This window comes from Manis pentadactyla, chromosome 12, assembly GCF_030020395.1.
Source record: "Manis pentadactyla isolate mManPen7 chromosome 12, mManPen7.hap1, whole genome shotgun sequence".
NCBI lineage: Eukaryota > Metazoa > Chordata > Mammalia > Pholidota > Manidae > Manis > Manis pentadactyla.
In genome coordinates, this window is record NC_080030.1 from 23163394 (window position 1) to 23189327 (window position 25934).

A 25934-nucleotide genomic window follows, 5' to 3' on the forward strand; every position below is an offset into this window, starting at 1 on the left:
CATTTCATGCCAAAATACCTGCTTCCTTCAGAAGTAATCACTTAAAGAAAATGTTTAGTTTTCATTATCTTACTTTTAAAAAAAGGGATTAATACATGGCTGAATACTTTGTCATTTTGTTTGCTTGTTTTTTGATCCTCATGGAATTGCAATATACTGTATTCCTTGGGAATTGCTCTTTGTTTTTTCCATGCAGTATTACATTTCTGAAATCAACTTTTTTTATGTATAGCTGTAGTTCATTCACTTTTACTGCTATATAGTAGTCCATTTTGTGAATTTTTATAATTCTTATTAATGGGTATCTGGAATTGTTTTAAGTTTGTTTTTTTGAACAGTGTTGTCTTCTCATACATGTGTTCTGGTTCACACAAACAGGAATTTTTCTGGGGGTAGTTTACTTAAAAGTAAAATTGTTGAGTCATAGAATATTCAAATGCTAAACTTAAGATAATGCTAAATTATTATTATTTTTTATTAAGGTATCATTGATATACAATCACATGAGCAACATTGTGGTTACCAGATTTCCCCCATTGTCAAAGTCCCAACCATACCCCATTACAGACACTATCCATCAGCGTAGTAAGTGCTATAGAGTCACTACTTGTCTTCTCTGTGCTATTACACTGCCTTCCCCGTGCCCCGCCCCCTACAATATCCTTACTAATCATAATGCCCCTTAATCCCCTTATCCCTCCCTTCCCACCCACTCACCCCAGTTCCTTTCCCTTTTGTAACTGTTAATCCATTCTTGGTTTCTGTGAGTCTGCTGCTATTTTGTTCCTTCAGTTTTTGCTTTGTTGTTATACTCCACAGATGAGTAAAATCATTTGGTACTTGTCTTTCTCTATCTGGCTTATTTCACTGAGCATAATACCCTCTAGCTCCATCCATGTTGTTGCAAATGATAGGATTTGTTTTCTTATGGCTGAGTAGTATTCATTCCATTGTGTAAATGTACCACATCTTCCTTATCCATTTATCTACTGATGGACACCTGGGTGGCTTCCATTTCTTGGCTATTTTAAATAGTGCTGCAATAAATATAGGGGTGCATATGTCTTTTTGAATCTGGGCTCCTGCATTCTTAGGGTAAATTCCTAGGAGTGGAATTCCTGGGTCAAATGATATTTCTATTTTTAGTTTTTTGAGGAACCTCCATGCTGCTTTCCACAGTGGTTAAACTAATCTACATTCCCACCAGCAGTGTAGGAGGGTTCCCCTTTCTCCACATCCTCACCAGCATTTGTTGTTTGTCTTTTGGATGTTGGCCATCCTAACTGGTGTGAGGTGATATCTCATTGTAGTTTTAATGTGCATTTCTCTGATGATTATCAATGTGGAGCATATTTTCATGTGCCTATTGGCCATCTGAATTTCCTCTTTGGAGAAGTATCTGTACAGAGCTTCTGCCCATTTTTTAATTGGGTTATTTGCTCTTTGGTTGTTGAGGCATGTGAGCTCTTTATATATTTTGGATGTCAACCCCTTATCACATATGTTATTTATGAATATATTCTCCCATACTGTAGAATGCCTCTGTTCTACTTATGGTGTCCTTTGCTGTACAGAAGCTTTTTAATTTGATATAGTCTCACTTGTTCACTTTTTTGTTTCCCTTAGCCAGGGAGATATGTTCATGAAAAAGCTGCTCATGTTTATATTCAAGAGATTTTTGCCTTGTTTTCTTCTAAGAGTATTCTCTAATAATTCTTTGTATTGCTGTGGTGTCTGTAGTGATTTTTCCTTTCTCATTTCTGATTCTGTTTATGTGTGTAGACTCTCTTCTTGTCTTGAGAAGTCTGGCTAGAGGTTTATCTCTTTTATTTCCTTAAAGTACCAGCTCTTGGTTTCATTAATTCTTTCTATTGTTATATTCTTGTCAGTTTTATTTATTTCTTCTCTAATCTTTATTATGTCCCTCCTTGTACTGACTTTGGGCCTCATTTGTTGTTCTTTTTCCAGTTTCATTAATTGTGAGTTTACATGGTTTATTTGGGATTGTTCTTTTTTGACATAGGCCTGAATTGCTGTATGCTTTCCTCTTAGAACTGCCTTCAGTGCATACCACAGAAGTTGGGGCATTCACCTGTTGTTTTCATTTGTCTCCATATAGTGCTTGATCTCTGTTTTAATTTGGTCATTGATCCATTGATTATTTAGGAGCATGTTGTGAAGCCTCCATGTGTTTATGGGTCTTTTTGTTTTCTTCACACAGTTTATTTCTAGTTTTATACCTTTGTGACCTGAGAAGTTGGTTGGTAGGATTTCAATGTTTTTAAATTTACTGTGGCTCTTTTTGTGGCCTTGTGTGTGATGTATTTCGAAAATGTTCTATGTGCCCCTGAGAAGAATGTGTATCCTATTGCTTTTGGGTGGAGTGTTCTGTAGATGTCTCTTAGGTCCATCTGTTTTAATGTGTTGTTCAGTGCCTCTGTGTCCTTATTTTCTGTCTGGTTGATATGTCCTTTGGAGTGAGTGGTGTGTTGAAGTCTCCTAAAATGAATGCATTGCATTCTCTTTCTCTAATTAATTGTTACTATTTTTGTACATATTTGGGTGCTCCTGTGTTTGGTGCATATATGTTTATAATGGTTATGTCCTATTATTGGACTGACCCCTGTATCATTATGTAATGTCCTTCTTTATCTCTTGTGACTTTCTTTTTTTTGAAGTCTATTTTGTCTGATACAAGTACTGAAACTCCTGCTTTTTTTCTCCCTGTTGTTTGCATGAAATATATTTTTCTGTCCCTTCAGTTTTAGTCTTTGGATTTGAAGTGAGTCTTTTGTAGGCAGCATATTGATGGGTCTTGTTTTTTTATCCAGTCTGGAACTCTGTGTCTTTTCATTGGTGCATTCAGTCCATTTACATGTAGGGTGATTATCAGTAGATATATACTTATTTCCATTGCAGGCTTTGGATTCCTCATTACCAGTGGTTCAAGTGCAGCTTCTTTACTATCTAACAGTCTAATTTAACTCGTTTATTATGCCATTATAAATACAATCTAAAGATTCTTTTTTTTCTCTTCCTTCCTTTTCTTCCACTCCACTCTTTATGTGTCAAGTGTCATATTCTTTACTCTTTGTCTATCCCTTGACTGGCTTTGTGGGTAGCTGATTTAATTTTAAATTTGGTTAGTAATTAATTGGTCTGCTACCCTTAGCATAGTTTTATTTTCTCTAGTGACAGCTATTTAGATTTAGGAACACTTCCATCTAGAGCAGTCCCTTTAAAATACTCTGTAGAGATGGTTTGTGGGGGATAAATTCCCTCAACTTTTGCTTATCTTGAAATTGTTTAATCCCTCCTTCAAATATAAATGATAATCTTTCTGGATAGAGTATTCTTGGTTTGAGGCCCTTCTGTTTCACTGCATTAAATATATCATGCCACTCCCTTCTGGCCTGTAAGGTTTCTGCTGAGGAGTCTTACGATAGTCTGATGGGTTTTTCTTTGTAGGTGATCTTTTTTGTCTTTCTGGCTGCTTTTAATACTCTGTCCTTGTCCTTGATCTTTGCCATTTTACTTCTTATATCTCTAGGTGTTGTCTTCCTTGGGTCCCTTGCATTGGGAGATCTGTGCCCTTCCATGACCTGAGAGACCTATTTCCTTCCCCAGATTGGGGAAGTTTTCTGCATTTATATCTTCAAAGACACTTTCTATCCCTTTTTCTCTCTCTTCTTCTCATCTCCCTATAATGTGAATATTGTTCCTTTTGGATTGGTCACCCAGTTCTCTTAATATTCTTTCATTCCTAGTGATCTTTTTTGCTCTCTGAGCCTCTGCTTCTTTGTATTCCTTTTCTCCAATTTCTATTCCATTTACTGTCTCCTCTACTTCATCTAGTCTGCTTTTAAATCCCTCCATTGTATGTTTCATTTCAGCTGTTGTAATTTTCAAAGTGTCTATCTCCCTCTTAAGTTTGTCCCTAAGCTCTTGAATATTATTATATTCAATATATAGTAGCTCCATTAGCATGCTTGTGACTTTTATTTTGAATTATTTTTCAGAAAGTTTGTTGAGTTCAGTTTCACTGATCCCTATTTCTGGTGTTTGAGGGGTTTGAGAGTGAACAAGGTTCTTCTGCCTTTTCATAATCCTATTGGATAATGAGAAATATTAGGTTTGTATAGGCGGCTCCATGTATGTAATGCCCAAAAGCTCTGCTCTTCGTAGCTGCCCAGCACCTGGAGCGATAGCCGTGGTTTCAGGCAAGGGGTGCCAATGTGTATCCTAAGGAGAGAGCTCTTTCCTGCTTCCCAGTCTCTGTGCCTGCCTCCTCTGTCAGGGCCACTGAGCTGCGCACAGGGAGCAGCCTCTGCGTTAAGCCTGTGTAGTTGCTCTAGTCGGGGCTGACCTCTGGGTGGCCTGGAGCAGTGCTAGGAGCAGCAGGTTTGCACACAGGTGCCAGCTGGGAGGAGGGAGCAGCAGAGTGCTTATCACAGTGGAGGGCCTCAGGGCTGCATTGCCATCCAGGGGAATGGAGCCGCTGAAGCTCCTGAAAGTTCCCAACATGTTGGGCTGAGTGTGATGGGATGATTTTGTCCACCTGTTCCTTCTCCTGAGCAGCAAGGTCTGTGTAATCCTTGTCCCTTCAGCAGCTCCGTCACTGTTGGGAAGTCTGTCAAAGCACCTGCCTTTGTTTTGTCCCAGAGCGGCCGGCTGTGGGAACCTGTTCTCCACAAGTGACTGGCGTCTCAGTCTCTGACTTTTGCTTTTCAACCCCTCTAATCTCCAGAGCACCATGCAATGTGGGTTTATGCTCCCAGAGTAGATCTCCAGGACTGGGTATTTAGCAGTCCTGGGCTTCTACTCCCTCTCCCTCTGTTTCTCTTCCTCCTATGGGTGAGCTGGCATGGGGCGGGGTCTTGGGTCGGCCAGGTCACGGGTTTGTTACTTCACCCTTTTCCATGAGATGTTCTCTTTTCCCAGATGAAGGCTTGCTGGTGTAATCTTATTTCTGGTCACTCTTTTAGGATTAGTTGTATTTGCTGTATTTTCATATTATATGTGGTTTTGGAAGGAGATTTCCGCCTCACTTCTCATGCCACCATCTTTTTTTCACCTCTTCCTTATTTCTTTTTGATTGAGGGATACTTTCTCCATTTCAGCAATGTTTCAAAAATCTAATTTCTGGCAGCAGAAGGGTTTTTCAGAGTACCTATTCACAGTAATGCTAGAAATCCTATCACCTAGAAATGTGGGAAAAAGGACTGGATCGAGTAAAAACTCTTTAAGATCTAATTTTGATTTCACAAGGACTGGATCGAGTAAAAACTCTTTAAGATCTAATTTTGACATCACTTGCATGTTTTTAGATATTATGTTTGATATAATAAAGGAACAAGTGCTGACTAATGTCCTTTTCGAGAAAGTAACAGCAACTTCATAAATTGTCTTTTCCCTTAGTCCTTCCTTCCTAATTTCTTACCAAATGAAAACCTGGCTGGCTTGATGTGTTTAGTCATATAAGTGTCATTTGGTTTGAGAAGCTGAATGGTAAAGTGGAAAGCTAGAACTTGGGGTATGAGTCAGCCAGGCCAGGTTTTGAATTGTTTGTTCTGGTAATTGCAAAAAAAAAATTGTGTTAGTTCTTTGTTCTGGCTTGATGGAATATTATACAGGTTAATCTCCCTGAGCTTTAGTTTTGTTGTAACTAGAAATCATACTTTTACACCCTTAACATAGACCTCATCCATAGCTGTTACCCCTTAATTTTAGCTACTATCAGCATAGCAAGAATTTAGTCTAGTATGATAGATCAGTAAACATAATTTATTATTTACCTTAACTTTAAAAATAAACTTTTCTATTTTGCCTTATTGCAGAGCTTTAAATGTTTATCATAAAAATAAAAATCATGCATAATCCCACCATCCAGCAATATCCTATTTTTTTGCTCCATAGTCAAAGTCACTTTCGATCTTCTAATGCCAATTTATACATTTTTTGTCATTTGATTTTGGTCTTTTTCTTTTCCAGCATGAACAGTTGTATTTTAGATCACCCCACCTTTATTTGATTCTCTGTGATAATAATGAACCTGTCCTATGAGGAATACTATGATACTCAAAAATATTTCTTGGTAGCAAAGTAACCTCACTCAGTTTGAAGTGAATGATGTATATTAACCTGATTCATTTGAATAAAAAGCTGATAAATACATAAAAAGTCTACACTTGTCAAAGCAGAGAGACGTGTCTCCATTTTCTTAATCACAGCCATTAAATGTGAGTTGTGGAAAATTAGAGGTAGAAAGGACTTTACAACTCTAAATTTACAGAAGAGGAAAATTTAATAATATCAAGCCATCTGGAGTTCAGAATTTCGCCTGTCTTTCATGTTATTAAAGAATTTTATCATTAAACTTTTTGTCTTTTACAGTTGTATCTATTATTAATTATGTGAACAAAGCTAATGTGCTTTTTGTAGAAAACTTAAAATATACAGGAAAGTATATAGAAGAAAATAAAAATCACTATCCAGAGGTAACTATTATTAAATTTTTATGCATTCTCTCCCAGTCTTTGATTAGATGTACATTTACATGAATAGTCTTTTTTTATATACACATTTTATACATACACCCAAACATACCCAGATAACTTAGATCATACTGCAGATGAAGTTTTGTTATGTTGCTGTTTTCCTTTACTATATTGTGAACGTTTTTAGTGAAGAACATTTGGTATGCATGATCGGTAAAATATAGTAAGGGATGTATGTGTGTGATATCTTGAAAGTAAATTGCCACTTTGCGAAGTTCTGATAGCTAGCTAGAATGGCAGATACAGATTCTTTGGTTTGGCTGGAGTGGTTGCTTCTTGCTCCTGAGAGGAGCTTATAGCTTGTTGCTTCACTCCAAAATGTGGTAAAAAGTGATTATCTTTCCTGCCTGATATCAGAACCACTGCTGATTTATCTACTGTGACAGCATCAAGGCTGATGGGCTTATCACAAAAGGTGTGGGCATATGGCTATAAAGGCAAAGAGTAATCAAAAGCCATACCCTTGAGCCCAGAGCCACTAAAGTGGGTGCTGTCTGCTGATACATTTTCTTCTCTCATGGGCATGTGACATTCTTGTGATAAGTTCTGGTACACTGCAGTTGCAGTGTTTGAAGATATGACAAACAGATTTTCTTTACATCAAACATTTTCTTCCGAGGATTTCTTCAAATGACCTCTAGAAAAAAATTTACCTTACTGCATAGCAGTTAATATATTTGGTCATTTGCCTTATCTCTATATAAAGGTGTTTCAGTAAAATGACTATCTAGTTCATTAAGTCAAATCCTGGTTTTATTCTTCTTTTCTTTTTACTTTTTTTTTCACCAAGTTTTCCTAGAGGGATGTGTTGTTCAGCCTGCAAGGGGCTGGGCAGTTTTACTACAGTTGACCCTTGACAACATAGGCTTGTGTTGGTCCACAGACTTTTTCAATACATATATTGTAAACATTTTGGAGATTTGTGCCAATTTGAAAATTGTTCTCTAGCTTGCTTTACTGTAAGAATACAGTATATAACACATATAATATACAAAATATGTGTTATGGGACTGTTTATGTTATCAGTAAAGCTTCTGGTCAACAGTAGGCTATTAGTGATTAAGTTTTTGGGAAGTCAAAAGCTGTATGTGGATTTTTAAGTGCATGGGGAGTTGGTACCCCTGTCCTGCATTATTCAAGGGTCAACTGTATTATGTTGTTTAACCTTCATGGCTCTTCACAAAGAGTGTATTATTATCCTTATTTTACAAAAGGGGAAACTTCAAGTTAGGGAAGTCAAGTAATGTGACCAGGGTCACACAAACTAGCCAGAGAACTAATATCAAACATCGGTTCCTGCTGTCAGAGTCATGTTCTTCTGTACATGGTGCTGCTTTGTGGTTCTACTCTGACGGCATAACCAGTGCAATCAGAGGGGCCAGTAGACTTTTGTAGAGCTATAGTATTTCATGCAATGTCATCTAGCGTCTAGTACTCTTAGTAAGATAGCTGCCTGTTTTTCTGATTTTAAAAACTCTTGTTAGTGATTTCACATTAGATGGTATAACTTTTTTCACCTCTTTTTTTTTTTTTTTTTTTTTTGGTAGGTTGGAGGAGGATGGACTGGAAAATGTAAGTTTTTGTAATGTTTTTCGTTTGCCATATATTATTTTCGTAACTTTAAACCTTTATATCCGAGAGCTTGGTAAAGACCTTGTCCAATGCCTAATCAATGGATCTAGTGCCTGCATATTCGAGCGCAAATGGTGTTATACCAACAGGTTTTCTAAAGCGTGGAAATTGTCCTTCAGGCTTGTGTCATTTTAAACAATCTGTTCAGTTTTGTTCTTTCAGCAGTCTGTATTCAGAGCTCGTCCTGTCTTATTCAGAAGTGGCTATTCCTTTAGGCAAAATGATCTCTCTTTCTGTTGTTTGTTCTCCCACGTCTCTGGCATCCCACATGCTTGTCCTTGCTGTTTCAGCAGAGAAGTAAGTGGCAGGGAGGACTGGTTTTGGAAAGATGGCAAGAGCCTAGATGGGGCAGCAGGCAGGCTCTCCAGTTCTCTCATTTGACTCTCTTCTTCCTTGGAGCTTGAGCCATCCAGGAGGAGACAGAGCGGAATCACACTGGACAACTTTCTGGGACAGAAATTACAAGTACTCTGTCAGCCCAACAGTAAACTCATTTGGCTTCAACTCTCTTACCCCAGCTCTCAAACCTTGTGAGCTCCAAATTGGATAATTGCTTTTTGACATTCAAAAAAAATTGTGAAAATTCCAATACCCGAAATCAGGTTTTCAGTTGGCTGCTCATATGAAAATTAACTGAGTTATTTAAAGGATTGCCCTTACTGGAGGGGATTGTTACAATATATTGTAGAATCAACATTTCATCATCAGTGACTTTTTCTCCACTTATTAAAGTAATATTCCTGAATATTTTCAAGTGTTTTAATTATAGCCATTTAGAAAAGAAGATAAGTTTGTGCAGTAAAAGCTTTATCTGGGACTTTATTTATAGGAAAGCTCTAGAAGCAGCATTTTGTCATTCCTCAAGACAAATATTCAATTTTATGACCACCAAAGTCTGACCATTATGTTTAAATAAGGTTACTAGTGGTAGTTTATTCCTTGGCCTTTTTAGAAAGAAAACCAGTGTTAAAATTCTCCTCATGAAACTTAGGCAGCAATAGTGATTCTTGTGAATCTGTGCTGTGCATTCTAGTTGACTTCCTGTGGGAAAGGAGGAAAAACAAAGGGGGGAAAAGGGAGACTTCTTTGGAGTGAACTGACGTATTTGGTTGTCTGATCCTTTGACCTGTTGTCACTCCTGTCCTCAGTTTGCTATCCCACGAAGCTCTCTTCTGTTTTCTTGAACTCTGTTACCCGATTGGTCTGTGGTCATGAAGTCATTCTTTGGCACAGTTGTTTATAATTTAACGTCTTCTGAGTCAGCATTTCGTACAGCGTTTAGTAGTGTCTGGCATAGTCAGAGTTTTTCTCTTCAGCTTCAAATATATTTTTAAAAATTGACATCCTAATGAGATTAATTATTTTAGAAAAAAACACGTTTTGAAGCTTATAGTAAAACTCTTTAGATGTTAGGACCTTTTTTCCCCCAGAATTCCCTTTTTCTTGAGGTTAAAAAAAAATCAGAGGGCTCTTATGAATTTTACTTTTTTTCTGTCTCCCTCTTAAACTGTGTACTCAGTACCTTAGTTTTGTTTCTATCACCAGCACGCTGGGAGCGGACCCTCGGAGCCTGTGTAAGACAGAAGAATCAGCCAATGACCCCTGAGGCAGTGAAGGCTAACGGCAGAAGATCTGGGACTGATAATGCCAGCAAGCCTCAGAGAAGTCAAGGTAAAGAGGCCCAGGCCGGGTCGGTCCTGGTTGGGGGACCAGAGGCAACAGAGCCTTCTCATCTCTTTGGGAATTGTCTTCTATTTTAACTGTGGGGACTTAGACACTTGAATCATCTAGAGAACATTTTTCTTCTCTAGTAGGTATTAGAACTCTTTGAATTTAAGATATGTATGCGTTCCCACTGTAGTTTCTTAGTTCTTTTATAACCCTAGTTTTTTGGCGTATGGGTGGTAGCTGGATGGTAAGGTATTTATCCACTTGTGCTGAATGCGTCTACTCTGCAATTGACAGTTGGTTTCAAAGTCTTCCATTGTCTAACCAGGTGTTCCTTGTCTCACCTGATTTTCCTTCATCCCCAAAAGTTTATTTAAGCCTGTCTCAGTGAATAGATTTTTGCTTTGTTTTAGCACTTTCTCTTTGCTACTATCTCTCTCCCTTTCAAAAAAGCCCTTTCCTCCTTTTATTGCCTCTACTAATCTTAATGCTTCTTAAGAAAATCTCAAGCCCAGGTAGTCAACCAAACCTCCCCAGTTATTGAGCTACCTAGATCTCTCTCTTAGCTGAACTCCTAGCACTTAAGCAACTAATCTTAATTGCTTTTCACTGTTATTATTTCCTAAGTACGTGGTTTTTTTAACTGCATAGTATGTTTGTTTGGAGCCAGAGCTGTATCTCATATACACTTCTGTATTTGTTGTTATCATAGTGCTGAGCTAATAGAAAGGACTTAGAAAATGCTTGTTACTTTGAATTATTGAACTATCTATGACATGCCACAGGAATAGGTAACCAATAAAGGTCACGTGATTTTTTCTAGTATAGCTCACATATGCATGTAGCATATGAAATTTAAAGGTTCTTTCGGGAAAGATCATGAATCAGGAAAAATCTTTGTTTTCCTCTTAGTAATTTTATATTCAGTGTGTGATAGAAGAATATATCTGAAAAATGACTGTTGTTTTTTTTTCCTCTCCTTAGTAACACTTTCCTGCCTACTGGTCCACTCACTGAAATTTTCATTATGCTTTTTCTCAATTAGAGGATGCATGATTGTTATGTTATAGTAGCATTTGCTCTGTTATTTTAGATAAATTTAGTCTATGAATAGCAGTCACCTATCAATGAAAATGAATGGAAGGGAAAAGAAAGAAATATATTAAAAAATGCCCTCTGACATCAGAGTTCTACTTTATTACCTTTAAAGTATTAGACTAATATAAAGAAAAAGTTAACTAAATGAATTACATAATTATAAGTGAGAAGAGACCTCTAGTATTTGAAGTACAGTTAGAAAAATAATTTCACCTTTTCTCTGGAATTGAGCCTCTCCAGAGCACCTAGTTCAGTGTTCTCATTTTACGGGTGATGGGACTAAATCCCAGAGCACCTGATAACTGGCCACAGCTTTCTCTGAGTTTGAGCCAAGGGTTAGAGCAGGTTGTGTGTCTCTGAATGCAGCACTTTCAGCCTGTGCCAAGGAGACTCTTGGTTAAATAGCTCCCCTCTAGGCAGCAACCTGAATGGGTGGTAAGGGGAGGGTTAGTTGGCAAGAAGCCTCCTTACTGGTGTCACCAGGGATGGAATCTACCCCTAGCATCTCACATTCCATAGTTTGGCTTTGTCTGAGTGTGGAAGGAGGCCCACATCTCTAAGGTTTGTCCCAGAGCCTTCAGTCTCTTACAGCACATGCAGATGCTCTGCGAGCCTCCTTTATTAATGCTTTAGACTTCTGAATCCTGTCTGGAATCACTGGTTGTCCTGCTAATGGGTTCCAGCCCCGGGCAAGTTCACTGTGGATTCAGTGTGACCAAAGAAATGACAGTAGAACGTTCTTGGGACGAAAGGGGTTTGTTACCTGGCTTGTTCTGGTAGTAGGTCGAGCAGTGGTGTCTCTGCCTCTGCCCAGAGCACTGGGCCGAGCTCTCTGTATAGTGCAATAATAGCTTATTGTCTACGGGTGTGGAAGCAGTAGCCTAGCAACAGGCCAGTTACATCATCAGGCAGTTTAAGTTCCGTGAGGATCCTGGCCATAGGAACCCCAACTTCCCCACACTGGTCATAATGATGGTTTTCTCTGGAAGAAATTCAGTACTATATTTAGAGCTATTACTGAATAGATGGTAGTATAGGGATAGTATAGAGACCTGAGGGGGTGGTGATCTTGGCATTGTTCCCTCCTGGAGCAGGGGCAAGGTGGGGAGAGAAGGGAAATTAGTTGTGCTTCCACCAGACACTGCATTTCTATGGACAAGGATCCCACCTTACAGAGGCATAAAACTGCTCAAAGACATTGCAAAGCTCAGCACTTCCTTAGAATCATAACCTGTGAACAGGATGTTGGACAGTGTCTTGTTTTCACTTGAAAATACCCTAGTTATCTTTGGTCTATTTCAAAGTCTTTCACACTTTTTTCCTGTAATAACTTGACATCATACATCCAGTGCTAAATGCTATAGGAGTAATTATCTAGCACATTGTAGCTTTTCTTAGTCATGTCTTTACCAAAAGCACTATTATTATTATTATTTTTATAGAATCAGTTAGCAATATAATTGGAGCTCTGAGTCAAATAGAATCGGATGGAAGAATTTCGACAAATGATACCAGTCATGCGGCATCAGCAGCCGTCTCAGGGTTTGTAAGTGGGGGAAAAAAGCCTAAAGCTGTGCCTTCTCTGGGACTTTTTTCTTTTCTTTTTTCTTCTCTCCTTTTCTTCTCTTTTCTTTCATACAAAAATATTATTTTCCAGGGTATTAATTTATTGTTAAATAGGAAAGATAAGTGACCACAAAACTGTTCATGAAATATATACTAAATACTATACAAGTTGAATGACCACAAGGCTAAAATATTAAGGGTAAGTTTTACTTTGTCTTCTTCAGTATTGAACAAGTGTCTTCCTTTGTTTGTTTTGGAGTATCATTGATAATCCTACTTGAGTTACTAACTTTCCAACTTTTTGGAAAAGGATATTTATGTCAGTGCCTCTTTGAAGTCATTTCTTTTAAGGGAAAACATTGATACATTATAATTATGGAAATAGTTCAACATAGCTACAAGTAAAAAGCCTCCCACTGTGTCAGAAATTCTAATAGCTGATGTGAAGTTGCTGATTTTCTGTCTTCTGTACTTACCCTTCAAAAAAATTGGATTGCATAAAAAAGAAATAAATTATTTGACAGGTTTGATTCTAGTGTTTTGTGACCCAGGGCAGACATAGTGATAAAATTAACAATCTAGTTTTAGACCTGAAAATATGATCAGCTTATAAATACGATTTTACTTTAGCATAGAGGGTGGCAAACATTTTCAGCACAGGGCCAGATAGTAAATATTTTAGGCTTTATGGACCATGTACTGTTTCTGTCACAGTCCTCCTGGTTTTCTTTTTTGTTAAACTACTCTTTCAAAACGTAAAAACCATTCTACCTCTGAGTTGTTTGACTATTCTTATTTCAGAGTGAAATCAGTTGAGAATTGGGCATCATTCTTTTATAACCGAACCATGCTTCATGCATTAGCTAGGCCTATCATCACTAAGCAGAAAAGTATAATATCCAGTTAGTTAAAGGGCATTCCTGGGAAGGAACTTGAGGTGAAATCTCATTTTAACTAAAACCATTATGAGGCAGTCTAATTTACAAGCACTTAGTAGTATTTTGCTTATTTGTTTACAGTGAATTTTATATGATAGATATTATAGGGCAATTCACTATCCCTATTCATAACAAATTCATAATTTTTTATATTTCTGAGTGACTGATAGTTGCTGAATTAATAGGGTTTTCCACCATCATAGACGGGAAAGTTGAAAATGAGACAAACTGTTAGCAAGAAGCAAGCAATAAAAAAGTACTTATCTGTAAATGAAGTCATTTTCTACACATTATCTAATTGATTTCTTTTAAAAAATCAAATATAATGAAACAATTATGATATTATATGAAATTCCCTAAAATGACATTCTATTTTCATGTTTTCAAAAGCAGAACTAGGTATATAAGCATTTAATAGTTTTGAAAGTTAAAATTTTAAGGATTTGACCAAAATATCAATAAAACATTGTTTTGTATAACTGCCCCATAGGCTAGAGCCATTGGCTGCAAACTTCCTCAGATCTCTTCTACTTACACGGAACTGGAAGCTATTATGTAGGCACTTGGAGGGGGAGCACCGCTCAAGGATCCAAAAGATTTGAAATTTATTTATGAAGGAAGCTCTGATTTCTCCTCTTTGCCTACCTTTGGAGTTATTAGAGCACAGAAATCCATCATAGGTGGAGGATTAGCAGAGATTCCTGAGATTTCAATCAATTTTGCAAAGGTACGCATAATAGAAAACCTTTATTTTGCTTTTCTTCCATATCTTTAAATATGATAGATAAATAGCACATCCTCTGTATGTGTGTGTGTGTGAATAAAATAGTTTGTAGTGGTTGATTCAGGAATAAAGACTTAGCATATCTTGTGATTTTTCTTCATAAGAATAAAAGATGATATTTGAAAAGGCAAGCAATTATGTACAGTCCCATAACTATGGCATAATGTTATTAATTCTCTCTCTGCTGTTCACTTGCTTTGGGGCTTAGTTTGGTTTCTACTTCTTAATCATATGATGCAGAAATAATCAGTCCTCTAATATAAAGATTGTCAGCTCTTTTGGAGCAGAGAAGATATCTTAAAGTTGTGTTCTTCCCCAACACTCAAATCCTCACTGACTAGTAATCATGGATTATTTGCAGATGGAGACATTGAACTAAGCTGTGTTTCCAGTGCTTATCCCTGTGTCTCGTGCATATAGGACATCTAATAAACATCTGTTGGATAAAAATGAACAAATTGGCCAGTGCTAATAATGTAATTGCAGATCACACATACCAAATACAAACAACTCAACTAAAACAGAGAGATAAACCTTACAGCCATGTTCAAAATAAAATATTATCAATGTCAGTATTTCCTTATTATAATATTTTTTAAATTATCTACAAAGAGTAGATTCTAAGGACAGTGTATAAATTCATAGTCACTTAACCTCAGTATATTGAAGCAGGAATACCCACATAAGGTGGGAAAACACTAGGACAGGAAAAACAAAACCTGATCCACATATCCAAATGACCACGTCCCACTGCCACGGGACAGCTTAATTTCCAGTCTTCCTCAGAACACAGAGGGAAAAACGGGGGTGAGGGTGATGGTGGGAGGACAAATGCAGGACCGCCTCAGTGAGTCAGATCATTTGGGGGAAGTAGTGATGTGAGCATGCGGACAGTGAAATACTACCTCTGATTAGCGGTATACACAGGTAGAACCCATTTAACAAGGTTCTAATAAAATTTTGTTTCTCCTAACATAGGTTCTTCATGGGGAGCAGTACTTGGAGTTGTATAAGCCACTTCCCAGAGCCGGTGAGTTCTTGATATACAAATTTCATAATCATACCATGGTTTTATTTTCTGACTAACCTTCCAAACTGTGCCAGTATGTTAAACTGGCATAGAGGGATCTAAATAAACCATATCAGAAGTTACTAAGGTGTAAGGCAGCCATTAGAGTAGATTGATGTTAACTGGCACCTGTTTTGGTTACTTTAAACTTTGTCCTATAATAGTCTTATATAATAAATTACTTAAAAAAAACAATTTATTGTTGTATGTATTATTAATGACTGAGAAGCATTTTTGGGAGGGGTGTTGTAAATTTATTGATTGTATGTAATCAGTTATTTTTATGAATGGTTCTAAATTGTTTGCTCAGGTATTCACATTGGTACTGATTTTCATAAAGTAAACAATATTAGGAGATACAGAATTTCTTGTAATTAACTTTTTCCTGTTCTCTTTTAGAGTAAATAATACCAAGTCAGCTCTAACAATAAATTTTTTCTCAGTAATATCTTGCTTATTCAGTAAAGCCCTTTTTATTCTTTCATTAAAATCTGATGTCTTTGTATTGCTACTCTGTTGTCAGAATATTGTCTATATAATGGCCATGTAAGATGGTAAAATACAAAAAACATGTTTGTCATTTCAGATAAATGAAGCAGTCACCAAGTAGCTAGAATTCTACTTTAATTTTTTCCTAAATTTTTTAATTTTACTAAAAAATTTATGAGATTGTTGTTGCTTAGGGCTGAATAGCTTTATTTCAGTGTTGATGTCACAGCATAAGCTTTCACACAGCTCTTTCTCTCTGAAGCCGTACAGTTCGTGGTGACTGCCTTCATCAAATATATGCTGCGTACTTGCTATGTGCAAGGCACAGGATTTGATCTTAGATGATTTCCTAACCTGGCTGCATATCGAAACTATCAGTCATTACATTACACTATATCACTGTTTAATAAGTATGGATTCTGGATCCCAAGTATGGATTTTGGGTGCACGTGTGTGTCATGTGTATGTGGTGTTGGTGGTGCTAGTGGTGGAGGCAAAGACCAGGAGGCTGTCATAATGTTTCATGTACCATCAGCCTAACAAGGGTCCAACTGTTGTAAGGCAAGTAGACATGTGTGAGGTAGGTTCCTGCCTTTAGTAATTTTACATATGGAGAGAGACATTAGATATATGCAAAAAAAATTCAACTGAGAAGTGATAATTGGAAAGTATGGAAAATACTCTTCTTCATTTCTGGTACCTCCTTAGCCTCCAGTTATGTTTCTCATGAATTATGAGCTCAGTAGCTTCTGTGCATTTTCTTTAAATAGTTCTAAAGTTTCTCTCTGGTAAATATGAATATTCAAAGTTCAAGATACTTATAGTTTGGAACCTCTTTAAACTGCCAAAAAGCAAGGTATGACTAGTATTTATAAGCTTTCCATAAAATGCTCCAGTTGGTGAGATGTGGCCCTCAAGCATCAGGGGACTGGTGTCGGCATCTCCGTGCCCCTTACCGGCTCAGTTCTCAGAGCAGTGGTGCCGCCTTAGGCTGACTTACCTCTCCTCGTGGGGGGGGAGGGGGCCAAGTATTAAATGAAGTGTAAGGAACCTAAGAGCAGCATTTATTTCCCGTCGTGAATGAGAATATATTCTAGTCCAAGATGTACTAGCCTTTAGATTTTCTAGGTTCAAAAGTTTGATCATTATGTTTCTATTATGATGTCTTTATTAGACTCACTTCTTTCTCAACATAATTTCTATTATTAGGGTAAAACAATATTTCATCTGGAAAGTGAGGTTTATAAAGTTACCAGCCTTGATTGTGTTGAAGGGAATATGTGACCATCAAATATTGGTATATGTAACTCTGCTTTTCAACAGTAAGCACTTATGCAAATGTAATTATGCCAGATTCCCAAAATAGAACCTGATGGAGCTGTGGTTTCCATTGTTATGGTAGATTTAACCTTTTTTCTCCTTAAATATTCATCTTTAGATTTTTACAAAACTATAAAATAACACTTTGCTCATTATAGAAAATTTGGAAATTATAGAAAAGTATAGCAAGAAAAGAGTTGTCTGTAATTATTTATTCACTTATTGAATATTTATAAAATACTTGTTATGTGCCAGGCATTCTGCTAAGGATTGGTAATATAACCATGAAAAAGACATGATCTTTACTTATGTAGAGTTTGGAGTCTGTTTAATGATGAGTAGACACAACGGGCAATGATAAACCTTGTGATATAATGGGAGAAATGCGTTTGGCACAGGAACACATTGTAAGGTCTCGAACCTGGAACTGAACTTGAGGGGTTGAGGAAGCTTCTTGGTAGAAATGAGATCTGAACTGAGATCTGAAATTCAGAGTTTAACTATGTTAAGAGGAGATTGAAAGATATGTCAGGTGAAGGAAAAACTATGTAGAGGTTTGGAAGTGAGAAAGAGCTGGGCTAAGAGAACTGAAAATAATTTAAGGTCCTTTAAAGGCAAGTTAGGGAGGGAAACAAGACAAGAAAGCAGAAAGGTAAAAATGGTCTTGAGATGCCTTGAAAGGCAGGTGAGGAAGTTTGCATTTTATTTTGAAGACAGTAGACAGCAACTGAAAGACTATAAGCAGGAGAGAATTATGTGATCAAATGTGGGTTTTAGAAAGCATCAACTGGCTCATCTTGGTAATGCTTGGATTAAAAGGGAATGAGGTAAAAGGAAGGAGGTGTTGTAGTAATGTAGGTTCAGAGACCCTAGTGGGTTGGACAGGACTGTGGTTAAGAGGGTGGATACAAGAGCAGAAATTGGAGAGATTTGTAGGTAGTAGGCCTGCTCTTTGATTGGACATGAAATTGCTCATCTGGGGAGATCATCACCAATTTGTCCATTATTTGTTGCTTGCTTGCTAAGTTCCAGGCATTCTGCTGGGGCTGTAAGGGAATGGAGAACAGAAACAAATCTGTACTCTGCCCTCATGGAGCATATAACCCAGGTGGTGGGGAGGGGAGCCAGAATCAAATAACCACACAAATAAGTGTCCTGGTGCAACTACATGTGATAAACAATGCAGGTAAACCACACATGATGCTATTAGAACTTAAAATGGAAGGCTTTGGCAAAGGGTGGGAAGGCAAGTGTGCTCTGAGAACTTGAGGAGAGGGGAGATTCGAGAGAAGGATTTCAGCTAGGTAAGAACTTAGCAAAGAAGGAAAGAAAGAACATTCCAGGCAGCCAGCGGCTTACATAAAGGCCCTTGAGACACGGAGAAGCACGGCTACGGAGGAGCAGAGGAAGGCCAGGATGGCTAGAGAGCCTGGTGCTGGTAGGAAATAGTATCACATAGATCATATTAGAGAGTTTTATATTTATCCCAAGAGCCTGATGAGGTGGTGGTGATGCTGGGAAGAGAGTCATATTGTCAGATTTGCCTTTAGGGAAATAGCACCTTGGATGTAATATGGAGCACATTTTAAAGTTGCTCGGAGTGGGTGTGCAGGTGGAAGTCTGTTGCAGTAGTTTAGCTTGGTCTAAGGTGGGGTTGGAGGGATGGAGAGAAGTGGGTGTGAGGTTAAAGTGGCAGCGATCTGACTATCGTCCTTGGCTTGTCTTGTACCATCCTTCACATCCAGACGATCATCGAGTTCTTTGTCTCTCCCTCAGTATATCCAGAATCCTCCTGTTCCTGTCCATCTCCACTTGCACTTCTCTGTTGAGGCCACCATCACCTCTCTCACTTTCTGCATGTTCTCTCTGCCTCTGTTCTTGCCCCACTCAGGTCTGTTGGCCTCAGTGTAGCCAGAATGTTATTTCCAAAGTGCAAATGTGTTTGTCACTTCCTGTTGAAAACCTCAGGTTGCTGTCCGTAGACTTCAGGACAAAGTTAAAAGCGTTTTTTATAACCTAGTGTCTCTCAATCTCTGCATACTCAAGTTCTGCCATGTACTTAGGCTGTATTTTATGAGTCAGGAGTGAAGCTCCAGTCTCTGGCTTGGGCAGCAGGGAGGACAGCACCATTTACCATGTGAGAGAACAAAGAGAAAAGCAGGTTAGAGAAAACGATGATGAGTTCACCCCTAGACACTGACAGTCTGTCAAGACAGCACCAATTAAGTGATGGAAAGAAGAGTCCATAAAAGAAATAGTGATTTGAAAAACTCTGATTGAAGCAAGTGGAGTGAGTAGAAATTTGAGAAGGAATAGGATCAGTGGTATTGGTTGTAGGCTTAACAAATGTTTGTTGAATGATTGAAAGCGCTTTTTTAAAACTTTTTTTTAATTTATTGAAATTACTACTGTTTCAAATTTAGTGACTCAGATATTCTAATTGCTTTTAATGTTGAGTTATTGAACGTTACATTGAAAATTATTTCAAACCATAATATTTTAGTTTTGCTGAACTTCGTAGTGGAAATTATGTTAAATACTCTTCATGTCTTAATATAATAACTTAAGGTCTTTAACACAGTCTTTTGTTATCTTTCTATTTATTTATTTTGCTTTTCATTTTAGGAAAATTCAGATGTGAAGCAGTTGTTGCTGATATCCTGGATAAAGGATCCACTTTAGTAATTCTTGTGGATGGTAACTCATTTCCAGTTCTTATAATAATAATATTAAATTGATAGGCTTTGTATGTGACATAATGCTTTACCATAGAAGTTGGTTATGTTATCTTCCAGTTTGTAAGAAAGGAAGGTAAGCATTCCAGAAATTTGTCAGCTCTTTTAGAAAACAGGGAGGAGGGGGGAGGAGTTGATTGAGGTAGTGGGGAGAGTGGGGCATTTGAGGGGATTTGAGGCAGTGTAATCCAAGCACAGGGGGAGAAATGTGGCTGGTGTAGGGTCATAGAGGAGGATCAAGAATAATCCTCTTGCTGGGGTATGTTTTTGGCAGGAAGGAAACACAGACAGCCCTCAATTGATAATTAGGCTCTGTTTGAGGTATTCTTTCCTATGCTCGCTCTTTGGAACTTGAAACATATTTGACCCCCTGCATCATTCTTATAAATGACAGTTTGATTCCTAACCCTGTGCATTCAAGCCTGCTAAACTCGGAACGTGGTTTAAACCACAGCCACATTTTATTTGTGATGGAAACAAAAATTATGGTAGTTTAATACATGTTGAAATACTAAAAATGTAAGCTGAAGTTACATTGCTTAAAATTTATTCATTTTAAGGTTTAAGAACAAAAGAAATAGTAGATATTGTCAAAAATTTTGAAAATAAGGAACAGTGGGATTGTATTGTCTGACATTTGGAATATAGGCTTTATCATTTTTGTTCTAAGTACATAGGTTATATTGGATATGCTGTTTTGGAACTTTCCTTGTTTTAATGATTTATTGAGAACATTTTTGATGCTCTTAAATATTTTCCTCCTACATTACTTTTGTCAACTGGTACTGTTTCATCATGTGTCTGCTCTCTCTCCTCTCCCCTTCCTCTCTTTCTTGTCATCTCTTTCTTCTCCTCCCTCTTGTAGGTGTTCCTATTTTCTTGTCATCTTAGATGTTGGCCAACATTGGGCTACGGTTTTACCAGTTTTCTTACCATTCTACCAAATGTAACATATACCACAAAGCAAGAGGTCTACAGTAACTTCAGCTTTCACTTTTGCTATTTTCTTTTGATCTGTTCCATTTATTGAACTATGGATTGGTAATGGGTAATAATATATTAGAATTTGTGATAAAACATAGATGAAATTAGATACCTAATTTACTGTGTAATAAAGATAAAACTCTTCTTTTAAATACAAATTTCCATAACTCTCTTTATTTTTGTTAACAATAGATTTTTCCTCAGTATGCGGTTCAAAATCATATTCCTAGTTTTCTAGAGCCAGATAATACTCAACCTCTCCCTGGGAAATAAGTAGAAAGAGTGACAGCTGTCTTAGAGTCATTTGTTATTTGCTTACTTATTCACTAATTTGCTCACTTATGTCATTTATTTATTCATTGATTCATTAATTTAATAATTATTTATTAGGTACCTTTTTATATAGGTGCCTTTTGGTCCAAGTGCTGGGTAAACATATCTAATACGATAGCAAAACAGCCATGACCCTGCCTCCTGACCCCGACACCGTCACTGTCACTCATCTCCCCCTTCACGTACTGCCTCTTTTCAAGTGCTTTGGCAGAAGGTTTGAAAGTTTGAGAATATGGCATTTTATAGTGAGATCTGTTTGGAATGTTTGAGGTGGAGAGAATTGAAATGTGAAGAGCAGTTGGAGAGGTACAAGAAGAGGTGAGAGAAACTGCTATTTCATAGTCAAGAAAAGATTTGTGAAGGTTGGTTTTTTTGTGTGTGTGATTTCCTGAAACTTGTAGTGAATGAATTAAAATGAATGTGTTGTGACCCCAGTATGGGCATCTTTACATCACAGAACCTTTCAGTAATTAGGTTTTGGTTTTGAAATTTTTAAAGGAATTGTTGACTGTATATTGGTTCATTAGTTACGTTTTTGATAATTTCTTTTACTTTTTCCTTCATGTACTTTGCAGTTATTCTCACTCTGAGAGTGAGCTTGTCTGTCATGATCACCTGTTGGCTCTGGAGGCACTGGTGGACAGAGGACATCGGGCAAAGCGAAGGTGGGCTGTGCTTATAAGCAAAATAGGTGTGCAGTTAAGGTGCTTTATCTACATTTTGAATTTACTGTATTACCATGTGTGTAATTCCATAGGGGAGAGCCTTAGTAATCCACATTTGAATCAGAATATGTTCCTTGGATTTAAAGTACAGTTTATGTTTGTGTATTTTATTATATAACATGGTATATATAGAAAAGTCTGGCTTAGATAAGTATAGTATACCTGAGATAATTACGGGAATATTTTACTTCCTGTTCAAACTTTGCAGCACCCAGAAGTCTTTAGAGAAATGAAATGTATACAAGTGATTCTTGTGTGAATTAAAATCTTCATTCATTAAATTCACTGAACATTTTTCTTGTGGAAGACAATTCCACACTATAGTTCTCAAATTCTATCTAAAAACATTTTTCCTGAAATATTTTAGATTTTGGATTTGCACTAGTTTAATTGGCCTTTACCTCTCATTTATTTGGAGAATGATAAGATTATACTGTAATAAATTTTCTTTTGGAGTAAGTAAAGTATTACTTAAAACAGTTCTGTAAGACAACTTCTGGAATGAGTCCACAATGACACAGTCATAACTGGTAAAATTCAAAAATTTGTATATATAAAGTCTCTGAAAATTGTCCTAAGGGCATATAGCAAATGAAGACATATTTATTCAAGAAAATCTGTGTATTAGTAAGAATAGTGAGAATCTGTAGCGTTTGAAGCACGCTCTCTCCCTCGCCCCTCTTCTGCCGGCTCAGCAGACAGAAGCTCCTCTCCGGGCGTGTGCAGTCAGGAGCACAGCATCTCCCAGCTCCTCGCTCCCAGAGTGGGCCACACTATCTTCCCAGGAGGAGCAGGTCACTAGTTCTTCTTCCTCCCCAGCTTGTGTTGCAGAAGCTCTATTCTGGGTGAAGGTGTGTTGCTCCGGGAGGAGGGGGTTGCCTGCTTCGAGCAAGTTCACTATGAATTCGCTGAGACCGAATAAAAAAAACAGTGCGTTAGGGGCGAAAAGGGGCCCATACCAAACTTTATTCTGATGCGGTCACCCACTTATACACACGTGGTGAGCCTCTTTCAGTCTCTGGCTTGCCTACAGCCTGTTCTCCCTCCTCCCCAGCACAGGACTCTCTTCTCTCTGTCCAGCACTGGGGCTCCACAACTTTTCTCCCCTGCTTCCTCTCTCGGCTTCCTCAGCTCTCTGCCTCTCCTTCCTGCAGAACTCTGTGGGCTGGGCTCTCTGGTGACTGGCGGATGCCCGACTTACTATGCCCAGGCCTTGAGGTGTTCTTCCTCTCCACCCCTCAGCCTGTATTGCCATGACTGACAGTTCATTCCAGGTGGCTCTATCTACCTAAACAGTTTTCTGCCAAGAGGTATATAAGCAGGCTAAATATGTATACAATAAGGATACTCAAATCAGGTGAGGTAAGAATCCTGGCCATAAAATTCCCATTTTCCCCACAAAGTGGCTACAAGTAATGGGGCTGTTTTCCTCTCCCCAGCCCCTACTCGTAGGGTAGAAACTCCGTTCCTCCCATCGCAGGTTGAGGATACCGGAGCCCTCCCTGATCACTCTTACCCCAACTTGCTCCTAGGGTGGAGGTTCCATGCTGGGAGAGGCAAGCTGAGAAGACCAGAAGCTACCATCCCTGCCTAGTACCCTTCTTGTAAAGTGAGGATGTCACCTGGACAGACGTGTCCTTGCTCCCATTGCCGCTGCAGTGAGTGCTGTAGAGGTTTTGCCCAGCAGGCCAACAATAGAGATCTCTGAAGCTCTTCCCAAGACTAGCTCATTTTGGAACAGAGTATTTGTAAGTTCATAAGTAAGGGTGCTCTCAAACACAAGGTTGCTTTAGTGAGTATTAAGAGGAGGCTGGTAACTCCGTAAGTCGTGAGTTAAACCAGCCCACCTAGAACTTTACTAAAGAGAACCATGGAAAGAGACAGCTAAGAAAAGCTCTCATGGGATCATACCGAATCTCAAAGACTGGCCTACAAGGCTACTCCTGCAAAGAGGCTTGACTTTTAATTGAATCAAACTGTGGAGCAATTTATGTCCCAGAGCATTGTTGTAAATAATAGAGTAATCATCTGGCAAGTAGTGGAGCCTAACAGCTGAGTGTGATACCAAAAGAGGCAGACAGTTAACAGATCAGAGAGAGACAGTTACAGAGAGCCTTGCCAAAACTGTCATCCCAGGGTGACTGTGCCAGTCAAGGCTATACCCTGGGAGGAGCAACAGCAGTGACTGTGCACTGGGTGGGAAATAGAGTTAGTGAAAATAGTTTAAGTCACTAAACAAATAAACAAGTTAACAGTAGCCACAAACCCTGGAAGGGGACAGGAGATATGTATCCAGAGTTGCTACAACACATTATCTAAAATGTCCAGTTAACAAAATGAAAAGACATGATAAAGACAGAAGAGTGTGACCCAGAGATTTAAAAAAATTTAAAAAAGACAACACAAAACAAAACAGGTAACAGAAATTGATGAAGACATCAAAGCAGCTATAATAAGTATGTTCCGAGGACATAAAGGAGACCATGCTTAGAGAAATAAAGGAAAGTGTGGCATTGACTCATCCATAGAGAATATCAATAAACAGAAATCATAAAAAAGAACCACATAGAAGTTTTGGGGCTGAAAGTACAATAACTGAAATGAAGAATTTACTAGAGAGGCTTAATGGTAGATTTGAACTCAGAGAAGAAAGAAATCAGAAAGCTTGAAGATCTAGATCTGTCTGTCTTTGTCTAAAAGGATGAAGAAAATAAAAAGAATGAAGAGCCTCAGAGAATGTGGGATGCTGTTAGCACACAGCATTTCTGTAATGGGAGTACCAGAAAATGAGGAGAGAAGCAGAAAAAAAATCAAAGAAGTAATGGCTTTGATGAAAAACATGAATCTACACATCCAGGAAGTTAAGCCAACTCCAGATAGGGTATAAATACAAAGAGATCCACACCCTTAGTAAAGTACATTTAAAGATTAAATGAGATGTGAATTGTTTAATTCTTATAGTTATCATCATTTGCATTGGGAAAAAGTGTTTACCTTTTTCTCCTTTGTGGCCTAGAGAATGGGTCTGGTTGTTTTGCACCACACACGGCCATTTCAGGGAAATAATGTAGATGAAATAGCAGTTTTGAAATTTCTAATATCATTATCTCCTGAACGTAAAATATTTAAAAAATTATTTTCTCCAATTTACAGATTTTATTACACATAGTTGTATATCTAAATGCCAGTTTGGGTAAAGAAAATAACAATTACTTTGTTAATATTTAACATATAATGTGTTTTGATTTCACGTGGCTGTAGCCATACCTAATAGACCTCCTGATGCTGTGCCTACAGACACCACCTCACTTAATCAGGTAAAACGGTATTTTTGAAAAGCAAATAAAGCCACTTGTCTGATGACACTTTTTAATTTATAACTCTGATACCCTATAATTTTTTTGTGTTCAAAAGTATTGGCTGCGTCCTTCAGCATACTAAAAATAATGATGCATTTCTGTGGGTGTAATTCATTCTTTCTGTATTTTTACTTACAAATGTTTTTCCCCAGGAGGTATCAAGAGAAAATATAAAATGGGTTTTCATTAGTCAGTTCAAAAAGCATCATGCATTGTTGGCTTGCCTTAAGGAGACTGCCTAGCTTAGTAGTGAAGAATTTCCTGAAAGCCTTAGAAAACAGGATAAAAAGAATTAAAAGGTAAATTTTAGTAATCCTTTCCTCAATCAGGAGAGAAAACTGAACTGTGTTCCTCAAAAACAGATTATTTTATGCTAAGTTTAGTGGACAGGCAAAATAAATCATCTTAGAAGAGGTATGTGATTTAATCTCTTTTGTCTGGCCTAGTTTGTTTTCTGATGGAGGAAATAAAAAGCCCTATCAGTTAACAAATTCTGTGAGCGCACAAAGATTTATTTTAGAAACAAAAGGTAATCATAGATGAGAAAAGCAACTTTGTTTTTGACAGACCTAAAGATTATTCTTTAAGGTAGCCAGAAGACTAACCATGCAGATACATAACAGAATACATAAAGCTCTGAAGTCATGCTCTGAGGAGCATGTCATGACAGCAAATTA

General features: G+C 37.7%; 1 pseudogene; it reads left to right on the forward strand.

The window, feature by feature from the left end:
* Positions 1-23603, forward strand: part of LOC130679777 (peroxisomal multifunctional enzyme type 2-like) — a 35783-nt pseudogene extending 12180 nt beyond the window's left edge.
* The last annotated feature ends 2331 nt before the right edge of the window (positions 23604-25934 follow it).